The 18,662-nt window shown below is 39.2% G+C and overlaps 1 long non-coding RNA gene and 1 pseudogene across 3 annotated transcripts in view; one reads left to right on the forward strand and one right to left on the reverse strand.

The window, feature by feature from the left end:
* LOC148726371 (uncharacterized) overlaps window positions 1-18,662 on the forward strand; it is a 447,217-nt gene that overhangs the window by 393,263 nt on the left and 35,292 nt on the right. The gene's annotated exons all lie outside the window — the stretch shown is intronic.
* Window positions 188-13,711, reverse strand: LOC148726393 (uncharacterized; annotated as a pseudogene). Its single transcript, XR_015990002.1, has 6 exons — window positions 13,704-13,711; window positions 12,772-13,490; window positions 11,071-11,731; window positions 10,104-10,292; window positions 9,425-9,448; window positions 188-3,061 (listed from the first exon to the last, which is right to left on the reverse strand). The product of XR_015990002.1 is annotated as an uncharacterized LOC148726393 (transcript).

An 18,662-nucleotide genomic window follows, 5' to 3' on the forward strand; every position in this document is an offset into this window, starting at 1 on the left:
GATACAAGGGAGATTTTCCTCTTTTTTCTTAACTCGAGAAACAAGCAAAACGTCTCAGTTCCAAAACTTCCTTAGATGCACAGTAGGACCGGCAAAATTTTTCCACCCACCCCTCCCCTGACCCTAAGTCTTACTTGTCACTACCCTTGAGTGGTCTATACCCACAAACCCAGTACAGTGAACCATGTAGCCAATAAAAAACTTTATTACAATGTTTTTGCGGTTCTATTAACATTGAGCGTTCCTTTTCACTCCGATGATTAAAAGTACTTTAACTACCTGGTAAGTCTCTTGGACCCAAAATTAAGAATTTACTTGCAAGCATTTATTTTTTAAAACTAAAACAATTTTGTTAAGGTTAATAAAATATTAAGTTTGAAAATACCAAAAAGACAGGCGTAAACCTGGTCGGTGTCTCTGGGTTAAAGCTTGAAGACTTTCCTGATATTCATAACTAGTGAAGTGGGGCAGTGTTAAATCGATTGTTTTAAAGCTTAGATGCTGCAAAGGTTCACATAGACTAGCAACACCGATATTAGTAAAGATATCAATCTTCACATTTAGAGTGGTTAGCTTCCAGTTTGGATGTTCCAAAGCGTTAAAAAGACTGACAACACCAGCATCAGTGATCTTATTATCGAACAGATTTAGTGCGGTTAGCTTAGAGCTTGGATGCTTTAAACCTCCACAAAAATTAGCAACACCGTCATCAGCGATCTTATTATACGTCAGCTTAAGTTTGGTTAGCTTACAGCTTGGATACTGTAAAGCTTTACATAGACTGGCAACACCGGTATCGGTGATCTCATCGTTACACAAAACTAGTCTGGTTAGCTTACAGCTTGCATGCTGTAAAGCTTCACACAGAATTGCAACACAGGTGTCAGTGATCTTACAACGTTCCACGTGTAGTTTGGATAGCTTACAGCTTGGACGCTGTAAAGCTTAACATAGACTGGCAACACCGGTATCAGTGATCTTATTATCCGCCAGAACTAGTGTGGTTAGCCTACTGCTTTGATCATGTAAAGCTTCACATAGACTGGTAACACCGATATCAGCGATCTCATTACCACTCAGACTTAGTGTGGTTAGCTTACGGCTTGGATGCTGTAAAGCTTCACATAGCTGTAAAGCTTTCAGCACCGGTATGAGTGATATTATTATCCCACAGATTTAAACTGGTTAGCTTACTTACTACTAATCCTGTAATAACATCAACACATTCATCAGCCAAGTTACTCTCCGATAATTTCAGTTCAGACACAGGACAGCGTTCATTGTTCAGTGAACCGCAGACTCGTTTTATTCCGGACAGTGTTTGCTGTGATTTTACAAGTTACAGCTTCTTACCAGCGACGAAGTTATCAGAACATTTATGTTGTGCCTCTCCAGCTTCGCCTTTATTTAGTTCACTGATAATGTCCAACATAAATGATAATGTGATGCTGTCAACATCTGATAAGTGCTCAAAATAAAAGCAGCCTTCAAACGCACAGAACTCTTGGGGATGATTCCTGATGAACCTTTCAGTGAATACATCGTCTTTGTCTCGATACTGACTCAGACACTTTATTAGAAGATGCGGATCCATGTGGAGTGAATTCATTAATTTGTCCATGAGTTCCTCTTTTCCCTCAGTTGACAAAATCCCAGCCATGAATTGGAAAACCATTTTAGAGCATTTCTCCGCTCGAATGCGATTTTCCTTTACAAACCAACGGGCGGCCATGAATTCTTGGACAGTAAGATGTGTGAAGCTGAAATGTTTTGTGGTTGTAATCAAACCAGTCCTGAAAGGGGGACCACAGTAAAAAAGACCGCTTCCTTTAAGTTTGTCGACTTCTTTCAATTCAAATCCGCCCTCTATCTCCTTTTCATCAAAGGTTGGCTTACTTTTGAGCAGCAGTTTAGCCGCTAGTTCTGATAATTTATCTAATATGTTCTTAATGATAGGAGGATGCTTGAATTGTTGAGGAATTTCTTTCTGTCTGTATCGACTCGGCGCAGTGCCTAAGTTCAAAAATATCAATAAGTTTGGTGTAGATGTCGGTTGTTGAGACAGGAAGGCCATCAGGCTTTCCTGATTTGGTTAGGGTATACTTCATCTCGAAGCACAACAGATAACAGAGCTTAGGAATATGAGCAAAACTGACGAGGTTCTCATTTTTTATGACATGTTCAAGCACATCGTTCTTCGTCTTTTCGTCTTTCTTGAAGTACTTTTCAATGTATTCTTTGACCTGTTCCGACGACAATCCCACAATTTCCACGTACCGTTTAAAACGGATTCCTCCCAACTTGTCTGATTCATCAGGCCGCAAGGTTACAACAACGACAGAACCTTTCAGTATCTTTCCCTTGATGAGTTTTGAACATAATGCGGCCACCGGCATTTTACATCTAGCGTTATTCTGATATCCTTTTCCCGAGTTTCCAGTGATATAATCTTGCTTAGAATACTCATCATAGCCGTCAAGGATAATCAAAACTTCACCGGAATGATTTTCCATATACTCAAATGTAACGTCATCAATGGTAGAGTTGTCTTCTAAAATCGAAGAATAGTTTAAGATTTCTCTTAAAGTCACAGGCTCTTCATCAAGCAAATTCAATTGACGGAAAGTAAGCAAATAGGCAAATTTGAAAACTGGAATTTTAATGTTTTCTCTTGCTTGAAATAAATTGTTGTTGGCCCAATCGCGAATCAGCTTTTGGCAAAACAGAGATTTCCCAATCCCTGCTTTTCCAACGACAAGAATAGAATTAGGATTCTCCTGATCATTACTCGTGCCAAGAAATATTTCATCGCAGTGCTTAACTGCAGTACCGCTGACTTTTCCGAAATACTCAAGGTCTTCACTCCTTGAATATGTCTCTTCACTCCTGGAAAATGCCTCGTCATTCCTGGTGAGGCCTTTTCTTCCATGTTGTATGAGAAGATTACTGAAAATTTCATCCGTTTTCGCGTTGGAAATGGTGCGAGAGGCTAGCAGTTTGGGTTGGAACTCCGTTTGGTCTGTAATGGAAGTCTTTAAAGCTGTAGTGTAAGCAGTTATGTCTGAAGGATAAGAAAGAGAAAACATTTAATAAATAACAAGAACGTGAGGAGAACAGTTTGCGTTATTTACTGAATTCTTACTCCACAGGGTTGAACTTTTAAAGCTGTTGTGAGGGGACTTACAGCTAAAGAAAAGGGAAAGGAAAATAGCTTATTAATAATGAGAAGACGGGGAAATGCAGTTTAAATACTTCCTATCGAATTCAGCACAGGGAGATTAACTAGCACAGAGCTTGAAAAGTGTCTATTGTGTCTACCAGATGACAAATCGATTCCTAGTCAAAGGATAGAAAAGTTTGTTTCGTTAAAGCGTTATTCCTCCCTTAAAAATCAAATTTATTAGGTAAACAAATCCTTTCGGGCGGCTGGCATATCAGCTGATAATGTCCACTGCTGAGACTGTATGAAAAGTGAATATTTGTATGGGTAATCGCATAGGGCCAAGTAAAATTAAGGATTAATTTCACGCGTGTCTTCAGAAATCTAATAAGGTCAATACTGCACGCTGATACGTACGTTCGTACCAAGCCATTTCAGTTTTCACTCAAGTTTTAATTTTGTTCAACAACGTCAAAGCGTGAGGAAAGCAACCCTGTTAAAAAAATATTGTCATAACTGAAGTTATAAAAGTTTTTGGCAGTTAGGCTATTTTAATGTTTCCTATATTTTGGTATTCGCCCAGGGCAAATACGAAAATTAGTGAAAAATGCCTTCTGTCTCAGCCAATCAGCATTTAATAACTTTGCCCTCCAAGTCATAAGGTCTAGAAGCGAAGCTTGAACTGAAATGTAAAATCATGAGGAGAGTCTCTGAGCCAAGAAAATCACCAGCCAGCAAACCAGAAAAGGGTTTGTTTTGTAACCCTTAAGTTAATTTTCATATCGTGCGAAAACCGCTATTTAAAAAGCTAGTGTTGATCTGACGGCGGATGAGTATATGCAACTAGCTTTTTAATACCACTATCACTGGACTCAACAAAACGAGTTTGTTTTTCTTGTGTGTTTAAAAAAAAAACAGAGGTGAAAAGATAAAAATTTTAAGCAGGCTTTTTTCCACTGGCTTTGTTTCTTTCTGACGGAAATAATCAGAGGAAAATTACTGAGGCAGACGGGAGTTATTGCTTGATAACTGTCCATTGATTTTGCCCCACGCGACGTTCAACGGCTGGGTTATAATTCGAGACAATCCTTGACAAATCCCTCCCTCCCCCATCGCTTCATAATGTTTGTAACATCAACACTGGATTTCAAGAAAAAATTATCCTTGAGAGGGGAGTGGAGTGTTGTCAGAAGAGCTTGACAAGGGTTGCGTGACGTCTCATTCCGAACGCTTGACCGGTACAATTAATAGTTGCGTGACGTCTCATTCCGAACGCTTGACCAGTACAATTAAGTCACTCACAGCCAAGAAAGATGGAAAAATCTGCATTTCTCAAACTCCATCGCACTTAAGACCCCCGGTGACTAATTTCAAAAATAGATATTTTGGACAATTTCGAAATACCCTATTTTCATAACTCTGAATTTCTAAAATGAAAGCAAGGAAAACTGTTTGCGGTGAGAAGGATTCACTTTAATCAAAATAGACCTCGAGGAGATTTCGTCAAGCGTAGGATATCTCAGACCTGCAAATTTCTTTTACCGATTCGTTGCCAATTCGGGAACTTTTGGTATTGGATTCGTTAAACCTTTAAAACACCAATTTGTAATTAAAACAGCGTTCCGACTTGGCAGCGACTTCGGAGATTGAGAAGGCCGCTGAAGTAGAAAAGAGTTTTTAATTCGAATAATTTAAAACCATTTTTTTAAGCTTTAACTTTACCTTACTTCATGAGAGAGTCTACGATCGGCGACAAAATTGTCGACGTGGTATGGGTTGCTAAGGAGGACCTTTACAGGGGACACTTGGTATGTATATGGTGGGCATGAACAGCATGCTGGGAAAAAACTATTCACCGCACAATATTTGTGTGGTGCTGCACGAGGAGATCATAGATCATAGGCATGGATTGCCAAGGAGGAGCACAGGGGATCAAGGGGACACTATATATGATGGGCATGGATCGCCAAGGAGGAGCACAGGGGATCAAGGGGACACTATATATGATGGGCATGGATTGCCAAGGAGGAGCACAGGGGATCAAGGGACACTATATATGATGGCCATGGATTGCCAAGGAGGAGCACAGGGGATCAAGGGACACTATATATGATGGGCATGGATCGCCAAGGAGGAGCACAGGGGATCAAGGGGACACTATATATGATGGACATGGATTGCCAAGGAGGAGCACAGGGGATCAAGGGGACACTATATATGATGGGCATGGATTGCCAAGGAGGAGCACAGGGGATCAAGGGACACTATATATGATGGGCATGGATTGCCAAGGAGGAGCACAGGGGATCAAGGGAACACTATATATGATGGGCATGGATTGCCAAGGAGGAGCACAGGGGATCAAGGGGACACTATATATGATGGGCATGGATTGCCAAGGAGGAGCACAGGGGATCAAGGAGGAGCACAGGGGATCAAGGGGACACTTTATATGATGGGCATGGATTGCCAAGGAGGAGCACAGGGGATCAAGGGGACACTATATATGATGGGCATTGATTGCCAAGGAGGAGCACAGGGGATCAAGGGGACACTATATATGATGGCCATGGATTGCCAAGGAGGAGCACAGGGGATCAGGGAGGAGCACAGGGGATCAAGGGGACACTATATATGATGGGCATGGATTGCCAAGGAGCACAGGGGATCAAGGGGACACTATATATGATGGGCATGGATTGCCAAGGAGGAGCACAGGGGATCAAGGGGACACTATATATGATAGGCATGGATTGCCAAGGAGGAGCACAGGGGATCAAGGGGACACTATATATTATGGGCATGGATTGTCAAGGAGGAGCACAGGGGATCAAGGGGACACTATATATGATGGGCATGGATTGCCAAGGAGGAGCACAGGGGATCAAGGGGACACTATGTATGATGGGCATGGATTGCCAAGGAGGAGCACAGGGGATCAAGGGGACACTATATATGATGGGCATTGATTGCCAAGGAGGAGCACAGGGGATCAAGGGGACACTATATATGATGGGCATGGATTGCCAAGGAGGAGCACAGGGGATCAAGGGGACACTATATATGATGGGCATGGATTGCCAAGGAGGAGCACAGGGGATCAAGGGGACACTATATATGATGGGCATGGATTGCCAAGGAGGAGCACAGGGGATCAAGGGGACACTATATATGATGGGCATGGATTGCCAAGGAGGAGCACAGGGGATCAAGGGGACACTATGTATGATGGGCATGGATTGCCAAGGAGGAGCACAGGGGATCAAGGGGACACTATATATGATGGGCATTGATTGCCAAGGAGGAGCACAGGGGATCAAGGGGACACTATGTATGATGGGCATGGATTGCCAAGGAGGAGCACAGGGGATCAAGGGGACACTATATGTGATGGGCATTGATTGCCAAGGAGGAGCACAGGGGATCAAGGGGACACTATATGTGATGGGCATTGATTGCCAAGGAGGAGCACAGGGGATCAAGGGGACACTATATATGATGGGCATGGATTGCCAAGGAGGAGCACAGGGGATCAAGGGGACACTATATGTGATGGGCATTGATTGCCAAGGAGGAGCACAGGGGATCAAGGGGACACTATATATGATGGGCATGGATTGCCAAGGAGGAGCACAGGGGATCAAGGGGACACCATATATGATGGGCATGGATGACCGGGGGGGATATATATATGGTAAAGGCTGATAGTTTCTATATATGGCAGACACTTCCTTTCGGGTGCTGCGCATGCAGATCATAGGTCTAAATTGCCAGAGAAGAAGTAGGCGGTGGAAATTGTTTGCTAGAGGAGTGATGAAGGAGTGGTAAACACAGAGATCAGAGGTATGGTCAGCAGAGGAGGAAATATGCATGTGAAAGAAACTAGAGGAGAGGAGAACTTTGGGGGAGACCAATAATGTGACTTAGAGGTAATGAAGAAGTCTAGGAACATTCTGTAGGTATTCACTTCACCACGAGATGATAAAAAGTTGGAAAATTGTTTTTGTTAAATATGCTAGAATATCAAATTATAACATTTGGTGCACAATATGGTCTTCAGCAGTTTTTAGTTGTACCCAAATTCAACTTGTAAGTTCAAAGTAGGATAAGAAGTAAAAAGTTGGAATTGAAGTTTGAGAGTAAAATGATGCAAATTTGGATACAGTCTGTGAATCAGGATGCAAAGACAACAATTTGCTAATTCTCAGTTAAACTGAAATTTTAGCCTAGAATGGTTCTTATATGTGACCGGGCACAGGATTTCGTACACTAACGCTTTACCGTTTAACGAAATAATCCGTTTACTATCCGTTTATCATCCGTTTAAAACGGATCATCAAAGCGTTTAAATGCTTTCTTCATCCGTTTAAACGCTTTGCTCATCCGTTTAACGTTTTCGACTAAACGTTTAAAGGGTTAACCTATCCGTTTTAAAAAAAATCCATCCGTTTAGCGGTTACTTGCATCCGTTCAACGTTTTTGAAGAGCAACGGTATAAAACAGTCCCAAGAAGCACCCGTTCAAAATCAATCACGCTTCGATCGAGCGGCTACGTTGGTCTTCGCTACAACTTACTGTTTGCAAATCTCTGGTATGAGAAGGTCTTCGATTAGTAGAATTCTCACTCAGATATTGAGACACGAGAGCTCGCATTACCTTACGAAAACGGAATGATATTCGTTAAGTAACATGAGAAGAGCGAGATTTGTTTTCATGCTTATGCAAATTTATTTCGATAGACGTGTACGGCAAAACTATTTACCGAATCGGTGGCCATTGGGTTTCTCATCTTTTATTTCCATCGATTGAAAGGAAACGAAAATGGCTTTATAAAAGCTATAATTACAAATTACTTTACGAAATCGAACGCTAGATGAAACATGAGCGAAAGAAAGTTGCGTAAGCAAAATTGTTTCGATGGTTAACCGACGGTGAAATCTACAAAATCGGCAGCTACTTTTACCTACGTATAATCCTTTTCTTAAGGTTTTTCACTTGATAGTGCGATTTCATTTTGGTCAATATGTAGAAGAAACAATGTAGGAACATGAAAAAAAAAAAAGACTTCTCGATTCTAATTTTTTTTTTTTTTTGTCATGATTGACAGATTGCTTCCTCTGCTTATATTTTATGCAAATTTTCAAACGCATTGCGAGCTCTCCAGTGCGAGACTCGCTCTCGGCTCGCTTTACTCGCCAGTGGATAGCTTAATTGCAGGCTAGTAATTTAATTTTACTTCGTTTTCTACTGGTGTCAGTCGAATATAATATTAGCATGAAACGTCAGTGTTCCGCAAGAACAATATTATTCGTATAATTGTTCGCAACGGTTTCTGTTAGTTACGTGCATGGCTTATCCCGCTGTTCTATAGCCCTCCTGATCCGTTCAAGGGTTTTGTCCATCCATTTTACGTTTTAGGCTATCCATTAATAGATCCTGTTCAACCGTTTAACGTTTTAAGCCATCCGTTTATTTTTTTTCTCGGCCGTTTCACGGTTGACGGAATCCGTTTTTGGACTTTGCCCTACCGTTTAACGCTTTGGATTATCCGTTTAAATGGATATGCAAACCGTTTAAACACTCTTACTACCCGTTTATTATCCGTTTACAAACCGTTTATTTTCAACCGTTTAACGAAAAAGCGTTAGTGTACGAAATCCTGTGCCCAGTCACATATAAAGGGAACTTAACTGGGAAATTTTAGTCCAACAGGTTCTTAAAGTTTAGTTTCTTGTAAGTGGGTTTTTTACTGTAACTCAGAATTTAAAACCCAACTATCTTTTTCTCAATCTTCAGGGAAATAAATAGTGCTCAGTCCTCACTGCATACCTGTTACCACATGTCAGGTTGATAAGTTATAGAAGAAGGAAATAAATAGTGCTCAGTCCTCACTGCATACCTGTTACCACATGTCAGGTTGATGAGTTATAGAAGGAAATCCACAACTACCCACTGAAGGTTCGTTCACAATTAACATCACAAAGGAAAGTAGATGGTGAAAAGTTTCTAGTTTGTGTAAACCTCTCAAAATTGCAAAATGTGACGAAGTGGAGACTGTTTTAATGTAAAGGACTGCAACGCTTAATCTAAAAACTAATTAGTCTGAAACAGCAGGAAGGAAGAATTCTTTAAGTCTAATGCATTCTTTGGTGCACAAAATAATCATTATATAACTACTGTATGGAGTGAGCAAGGAACATCACCAACACTACAAGCAACTACACAAATTATTTCACTTATCAATTGAAAACAAATCTGACTTACCTTCCGGGGGTAATCTATTAGTACCTAAATTTGTCAATAAACAAAAAAAAAACTGCTGTCAGTTGAAACCAATTTTTTTAAAATGACTTCAGTTAAAATCTGGATCATTCATCTCAAAATATCAGTAATAGGATGTCAACTGTAATGAGTGACCAAGACCAGACTTCTCCTTACAATATCAAGCAGACAGGTAATGAGAATACAGAAAAATATCAATCAGGGGATTTTAAGTTGATCCCACACCAATTTCTCCAAAGGTACATACAAACCATTGTATTGCAGACAGTGGGGAGAGTTTCTAATAAGATCTTGGGAGTAAAAGGGTTCAAACAATTTGATGTGTTGTAAATTTTCCCAGGAACATATGTCAAACCTTTTCAAGCCTTCAAGTTTCCATAAAATTAATTGGCTGTGTTTTCTCCTGGCTCATGGAAAGAACTGTTATACATTGTTACATCCCATCCCTCAAATGAATGTGACCACAGGTTTCTCCCAAACACCTAACCATTGAATTCTTAAGAGTGATCAGCATCTAATTTCTCTGTACAGTAATACTGCTGAGTCATTCATTACGATGATGAGAATAAGGGAAATGAACGCTAAACTATGGAAGCTTTGATCTAAATCAGACTTACAGTGTATTCCTGTTAGGAAAGAACACTGAAACAGAAAGTCATACCTGCATTAAAGTGAGGCCAATCTGGGAATATGACTGGATCAATCAAAATGTTGGCCACAACAGATGCCGCCATCACACAGGCAATTTGTTTCCATTTCTCACTTGAAGACTGCCTTTCATTTGCAAAGTCTTTGATGCCTTTGACTACCACCCATTCTGTCTTAAAATCATGGGCTGCTACAAACACTCCTGAAAAAAAAAAACATTCATGAATGTCTCTTAACACTGACATGTCTCTTAACCATTATAAGCTTATTTCTTTGCATCCTTGTGATAATTATTGTTCAATTGAGGTTCACACAGATTCACACTCTAGCTTCTGGTAAACATCCACATCACAGAAAGAGGTTAGTGTAATTCCCTATATGTACAACCAATGTTTACCAGAAAACTTGTACACCAAGACTGTAAAATTAGTTTTCAGTTTACATTTTTCAAAGAGACAAAATGCAATCAATTAGAGTGAACTCTTTCACTCCCTAGATCTAATTATCCTATAATGTTGGTTGGGAGAACTGGGTTTTGAATCCACTAATAATCCCTTTCTTGATATTTGTTCTATTTTTATTACTTGTCTGCTTGATATCATATTGATATTAGAAGGAGAAATTCTGTCTTGGTCAGTCTGGGGAGTTAAGGGGTTATTAAGGACTGTGATTCTACTCCCCAGGCCTCAAACAATTCAGCAAGATACTTTCTACATTTTAGAAGACACAACTTTGACAATTCATGACATCCTGAAGGGGCAAATCAATTGGAAATTAATTAACTTGTCACCTTCACCCTTACAAAAACATCTTCCTACCATACCCTAGCCTAAAACAAAATCAAATTTGTATATAAAATTCCTGCAAAGTTTCTTGAGCAAGCTGGGACAATTCTAGCACAGCTTTTCTAAAAACACTTGCTACATGTGCAAATACTGTATCTTTGACTCATAAATCATCATAGTTAACATGATTCTCACCTCCACCTTCCATTTCAACTGCAATTGCTTCAGGATGTTGGCCAATCATGTCCTTGTTTGCCTCTGAGATACTCAGAAACACTCCATCACAGTGCACTTTGGCATTATATTCATCAGCATTTTGTAAAGGTGCCTTCCACCCATCAGCCACATGTTTGATCAAGTTACCAATATCTCTGCTGGGGGGAGTTTTGTGTTCTGCTGTTATCAGCTTTGCTGAAACAAGCACATTTCCTAACTTGACCTCTCTGCTGTTCAAACCACTGCAGGCACCAACAGAAATAATAGCCTTGGGTCTCAAGAGTAAGATGGCATCTTTTGACACAGACAAAGAGCCCCCAGGAACATCAGGACCTTTGGAGCACCTCATTAGGGCAATTTTCATTTTCTTTCCATGATCAACACCCATGCACCCAAAGTACACATAGCCAATACTGTTGTGGTAACTCTTAAAGGGTTCCTTCAGGTAGGCAAAACAGCTTAAGAACTCAAAGTCCTCCACTGTTAATAACAGAATATCAACAAGGAGTTCAACATTGATCCAAGCTGAAGAGGTTCTTGGAAGATCACACAATCATCTTTGGAATTTCAATACTGAGCTCTGGTGAGCTGACCTTGGCTTTCTCTGCTGATCCATTTTCAGCACACTTAACTTCTGTCTCTGTAAAGGAAAAATGCAGTTTTAAACAAAATCATTGTACGTACTGATAATGAATTTGATCACAAGTACAATTACATCCAAACATTGTTGGTGAAGGACTTGTTTAAAATCATATCCATGTAACATGACAAATGTTTCCAGCAACAACACTGAAAACCTAATTGTCAGATCTGACCAAACCTTTTCACTCCCAAGATCTTCTTAGCAGTTCTCCTTACTGTCTGCTATACAGTTCTTATGATGCATGTTTGGAGAATTTGGATTGGATCAATTGATGATCTCCTAATTGATAGATTTTTTTAATCTCATCACTCATCTGCTTGACATTGTATTGCTATTGTAAGGAGAAAATCTTTCCTGGTCACTTACGGGAGTTAAAGGGTAAATAAAAAGTTAAGTTAAAATTCTACTACTTCAGTAAAGAGTTTAATGCTCCAAAAACCATGATACCATTTTTAACTCCAATTATAAAAGGAAAGACAAAAAACTGAACCTCTTACCATGCTTTGAGAATCCAAAGAATAACATAGTCACTAAAAGATTTGACTAAAAATGCACTAACATGTAAAATTCAACTTTTCAAATGTTTGCAGTCAAGTTTTGAAACACATTAGGTTACTCTTCCAAATTTGAAAACACCTATCAGTCGCTTAACATAATGTCACAATTTCATGTTTACTTTTAAATTTAAAACCCATGTCACCCTAATATCAGCATGCATATTCTCTACACTGTTCTCCCTAAATTTCCTAAGGTGCTAATGATGAGAATTTCTTTAACAATCAGGAGTTCTTTAGTTGGTGATCATTTCCTTTCCTCTCCTGACCTGAATATTTGATTCAGGGACATTGCGAGGAGACATTTCATGCAGATGATATCGATGGTCACTATCAAGCATCTACATGTGAGGGTTGGATCGAAAGGGAAAAATCGTTAGGTCTCCAGAGTAGACTTTGCCTTTGATGAGTCATATGACAAAGACTGTTCACACTGGAGAGTAAGTTTAACAGTTGGTATCAACAAAAAAATTACACAGACACCTTCCATTCCTGAATTTTGCTCTGAAATGTTAATAAGATCCTCCATGTCCTCTTCCTTCTTGGCCTTTTTTACTGTTTCATCTTCATGTAATTTGTCTGCAATACAGTCTTCATCCTTCAACCACTCTCTTAGAAGCTCTCCGTAGTCTTCCTCAAGATTGGCATGCGTATCATCCCGTTTAATTTCGTTGATGGCTTCCTGATAGGGAGGCCTTGCAATATCCACAAAGGTACCTTTGATCTGGTTCCAGTAGGAACTGAAAGTTGCATCATCAACTGAACCACTGGTAACATGGCTGTAAACTCTGTCTCTGAGGATCTTGATGCGAGTGATGTCAGCTGCTGGAGTGGTGTCTGTCAATGGCGGAAAAACATCATGGCCTGAAGTAGGAAGAGTTAGACCAAAGATATTCCTCAGAAGAAGTAGCAATACAAATGTGTCAAAGTTCCCTGAGGAGACTGAAGATTTAATTGGAGGATACAGTTTGTGCCACTGGGAGGTACTCAGGACTCTCTTCTTTCTAAGCGTTTGTAATTTTGCATGGTTCCGAGGATGAGCAAGAATTATGTGAAGGTTTTCTGGTGGACATATCCTGTCAAAGATCTCCCTCAGAACACAAGATCCAATATGTACGAGAAGGTGACATAACCGAGCATAATTGGTGGTTTCTTTGGTGGAACAATTTGACAGATTAGCAGAAGCCACGAAAACATATCTTCTATAAAAAATTGCTTGTAATTAATATATATAGTAGGCAACAACACAAAATGCAACCAATTATTAGCAGTCTATGATTGCCTTTGGCTACTGCAGTGTGATGTAAAATGTAAAGGTTTATTAAGCCTTATGTTAATTCCCGAAAGAATGTAGACAATAGCGGAATAACATTAAAGGAGGGTGACAAAATCATCAGGAATCCTCAAGAGGTGACCGAGACATTAAATAATTTCTTCACAAGCTGTACTAAAAGTACCAAAGAACAAAATCAAAATGGCTATCCAGCAGATTTATCGCACATATCAAGTAACTTAATAAGCAAGCCGAATGTGTCGCTAAGCAACACTAATCCAACAGAAGTTTACAAAGTAATGAGGAAACTTGCTCCAAACAAGGCTTCTGGATGTGATGGGATCCCTCCACTAGCAGTTAAAGAATCGATGGATGTTTTATGCTTCCCTCTTAGTACACTGATTAATCATGTTCTAACTTCAACTAAGATACCACAACAGTGGAAACTTGGCGAGGTCACTCCAATTCTCAAAAAAGACTGCAGCCTATTAAAAACTAACTATCGGCCGATAACGATTCTGCCAGCTTTATCGAAGGTTTTCGAAAAAATTGTTCATTGCCGAATAAGCCCGTATTTTGAAGAAATTTATCACAAATATGTGTTTGCTTATAGGAAATATCACGACTGCGACTCAGCACTTCTTAGTCTAACCGAACAATGGAAAAAAGAATTTGATAACAACAAATTGATCGGTCTGGTCTCTATGGACTTGTCCAAGGCCTTTGACACCTTACCTCATGAACTGATTGTTTTGAAATTAAAAGAATATGGAGCAGATGAAGCAACAACCACCCTGATAAAAGATTATTTATCAAATCGATTCCAAAGAGTGAGACTAGGGAATACACTTTCCAATTGGCAACCTATTTGCAATGGTGTACCACAGGGATCTATCCACGGCCCTTTACTATTTAACATCTTCATGAACGATCTTTCATATGTCATCGAGAAGTGCACATTGTCCACTTACGCTGATGACACTCAAATCTTTTACGCCGACAATCAACTCTCCAAAATTGAAGAAACAATCAACAACGATCTTATTAGTGCTGATATATGGTTCGCGCGTAATGGTATGAAGAGGAACAGTTCAAAATACCAGGCAATGGTGTTGGGAAAACACAAAGGAACTGATGAACCAGTGTTTAAGTGTGAGGAGTCACCACTTCCCATATCCAACACAATGGAACTTCTTGGCGTGACAATCGATGATAAATTGAATTTTGAAAAGCACATTGCTAAAATAATGTAGAAAAGTCAGTCAACAGGTGGCTGTATTAAAAAGGATGCAGAAAATGCTGTCTTTTGAGACTAGAAGGGATCATTACAAAGCCTTCATTTTACCACACTTTAATTACTGCTCCGAAACGTGGCACTTCTGTAATAAGAAGTCAGCTGACAAGTTAGAGTTGGTGAACAAACGTGCGCTCCATTTTGTTTTTAGAGATAAGTCCTCCCCTTATGAGGAACTTTGAAAGCGTATCGGTCTCTCAAGTCTTCGTGAACAGCAATTAGCGAAAATTTTGTCCACTATCTTTAAGATATTAACTAGTGATGCAGGACCAAAAAGCTTACGTGATCTTATAACAGTTAGGTGCTCCACTTATAATCTTAGGGGCACCACAATACTGGACCTCCCAAAAGTAAAATCAACAACCTTCGGGTTAAGATCATGGAGATATGCTGCATCGAAACTATGGAATGCTTTACCGGACGAGTCTCGAAAGATACAGACACTTACTAGTTTTAAAAATTACTTAAAAACATTAGATCTCATGGGACTCTAGCGCGGTGAGGATCTATCTTTAATTATATTTCAACTCGGTGACTACATTATTAAATTCTTATATTTTAATATTAGCCTGTTTTTAATGATTACATTTTACATTTTATATATTCTAGTTCTTAATTCTTAATTTATTTAAATTTATATACCTTCACAAGGCTTTATAATTTCCTTTTTTCTTTTTATTTCGTGGCGTACCTGTAAACTAGCTTTTAGCTAAGCGTTCTGACCACGTTAAATAAATTGATCGATCGATTGATTGATTCTTGTCAGTGCCAAACTTGGGAGAAAAGGAGGACTTGGTTAGAGCAGAGTTTGTGCACTGGTTAATTGACGGCTGGAATAGGGTAGTGTAAATGTTTCTTTTCAAGTTACAATTTGCACTTGATTCCTGGATTGATACACGCGTATATTGTGATAAACACCAAACCAATGTAGGATCTTTTCTTTCTTTATTCCTTTCCTATTCTTTGAGGTCTTCTTATATCGAAGTGGTCAACTGAGATCAATACTTGAAAAAATTACCTCAGTGTTCTGTGATCATAGCTTTAAGAATATCGGTAATATCAGTTTGGGAAACGAGCATGTGGCAATTAAAGGAGCCAAGAAAAGTAGAAAACTAGTGTTAGATTTTGCTTTGAATCACAACTACAAGTTAACATAATCACAAAATATGTTGTTGCTTACCAATGTTTGCGGGTTTTTAGTACTTTATTGAGGATTACAGTCTAACTTGTCATTTTTTTTACAAATGATCTGGATTACACAAGGTCTTATCCAGAACTGAAACGCTAAATATAATTTCCTGTCTAAAAAGGAACAAATCACAGAGGTATTTATCAAACCAAAAAATATTTTCCAGCTTCTCTCAGAAGTAGTGAAATTCAGCTTTAACCGAAGCGGTTACAGGTAGGAAACTAATAGAATGGGTACATGTTTAAATTTATCTCAATACAAAACTTCTCCTTTATGTATACTCTGCATACCTGGCGCTATGGCTATACCTGCTCCTTTCGAGTCTGCAGATTCGCGCCCTGGCCGCATCAGGTGTTTATTTTTTCCTTTTCTTTTAATCGATAAGATAATCGGTCAATCAAATACTAACGAATGTAAAAACGTTGTATGAAGATATCTTCAACAAGCACGTCTATAGTAGTAGCTAGTAGTAAAAAATGCAGCAAAATTCACACGCTGATGACGAACTAGTGAACCAACATCAATTGCTGCTGAATATAGAGATATCAAGTATATTTATGGGCTCCATCAAAAGGATGATTCGAAAATACCAACATGTACAGGAAGTGCTGACCGAAGCACAAAGGGACTGCAACACACGAGGCTTGCAGTTTGGCTCTTAAGATACATTTTCCGCACTAGTAATTACAGGAATCAAGCAGAAACGTGTATGGTGCATGAATGACTTTACCTTTGCACGAATCGTCCGCTAACGAACGTCAAATAAATCTTTGAAAGTAGAGATCAACCGTAGCCAACTCTAACATCCGCCATTTCACTACACTGAGCAGCCAGACTGGTTACCAGTTCCTGTCAGCAAATTTGAAAGAGAGACTGGCAGATTTAGTAAGCTAAGCCTATGACATTCTGAACTGTCAAAACATTAAAAACAAAAAAAACAAAAAAAAAAAAACCCACACTTCGCGCGATACTAAACACTTATCATGACATGTCAAAAAAATATTATGTGATCCTGAGCACTGAGAAACAACAATCATACATACATATACAAAATTATCTTTATTGTTTCCTGGAACAAGCGAAGTCGCTTCAAGGGGGAGTAAGGCCGTGGCCATTATCCCCTCTGATGCACCCGTACCGGGGGGGGGGGGGGAGGGAAAGGGTGGGTAAATGATAAAGGTAAGTTCTTGGGTTGAAAGCGAACTAAAAGTGACACATTACTGAATAAGAAAACGAGCGCAGGTGATATGAGAAGAATTTATGAGTAACTAACGGATGCTTCGTATTATGCCATTGGACAATACCTCACATGTTTGTATCAGGACTTTTAGCCATTTAAGGAGTGAAAGTATTTGGGAACGTGTCTTGAGGCAAATGCTCGGTTGTTTAGTGGAAAAAAGAATAGGTAGTTTAGACAACCAAGGAAGCTTCCAGAAGATCGATCCGTTGCAATTGTTTGATTTTCTTTACCGTCTGTCAAAAGAGATGGATGCCGTTTCGAAATTCGTTGTTTAATTTGCAGCTGACAAAAAATCTCCAGATACAAATTGTAATCATCAATCTAGCTTCTTGGTGGCCTTCGGGTTCTCCATGCAATCAGAATCACATTTCTAGACTCCAACAAATCAATATTTTTACCCATGTTGACACATACAACACGCAAACAAAAATATCAAGCTAAAGAGCCTCAGTGTACACCGTTGTCTGGAGAGAGATTTATGTATCCATTGAATAATTAAACCTAATGTTATCAATGCTTCCTTCAATAACTTAACCATTATTTGAACAATCGCGGCTAAATGTTTTAAAAGCTACCTTATATACTGTCTCCAATTTTGATTCGACACTGGGGCGCCCATTCTTTAACGCTTAAACACGTGAGGGTGACTAACATCTAATTTATCCACCAAGGTATCACTGCTTATGAGAATTATGGAAATTATTGCATTTTAAACTAAATTCTTCTCGTCAATACCATAGGAAATATATAAAAGATAGGAATGCTGATGTTGGGATGTAAAGTTCTGAGATAAGTGTGTGGATCAGAAAAAAAAAAAAAAAAAAAACAGTACGAGTTTCAGTAAAACTACAAACATTACATTGAATACCAAGATATAAATAATTGTGATATAGTGTTGCTGATGGTTGACCTGTCGATATAATCATTATTATCATAATGATTACTCCAACAGTCTACAACAATATAGGTTTGTATCGCATATTGTGGTGTCTAGGTATGTTGTACTGCAGTGGCTTGGTTGCTAAGGGACCGGTCATTTTTATTCCCTGAGGGGTGGGGTGGGGTAGAGTAATTGGGGAGATGAGAAGATTTTGATTGTTCCAGAATTAAATTTGTCTGTGCCCCATGGAAAATGTACTCGAACGAAAACTTACAAATAACTTACTATAAAGAAAAACATTTACCTTACAGTGGATAACTTTACAGGTATTTAAAAAAAAAAAAGGACACTGCTTCTTATAGAGTAGACATAAACATTGATCCACAGGACTACATTTCTACACAAACCCCATGAAATAACTCGACATAATTTACGTAACATTACGCAACGATATAAACATGAACCGCAAGTACACATCGCCGCCCGGGTGACAACTAA

The sequence above is a fragment of the Stylophora pistillata genome, chromosome 7, assembly GCF_964205215.1.
Source record: "Stylophora pistillata chromosome 7, jaStyPist1.2, whole genome shotgun sequence".
NCBI lineage: Eukaryota > Metazoa > Cnidaria > Anthozoa > Scleractinia > Pocilloporidae > Stylophora > Stylophora pistillata.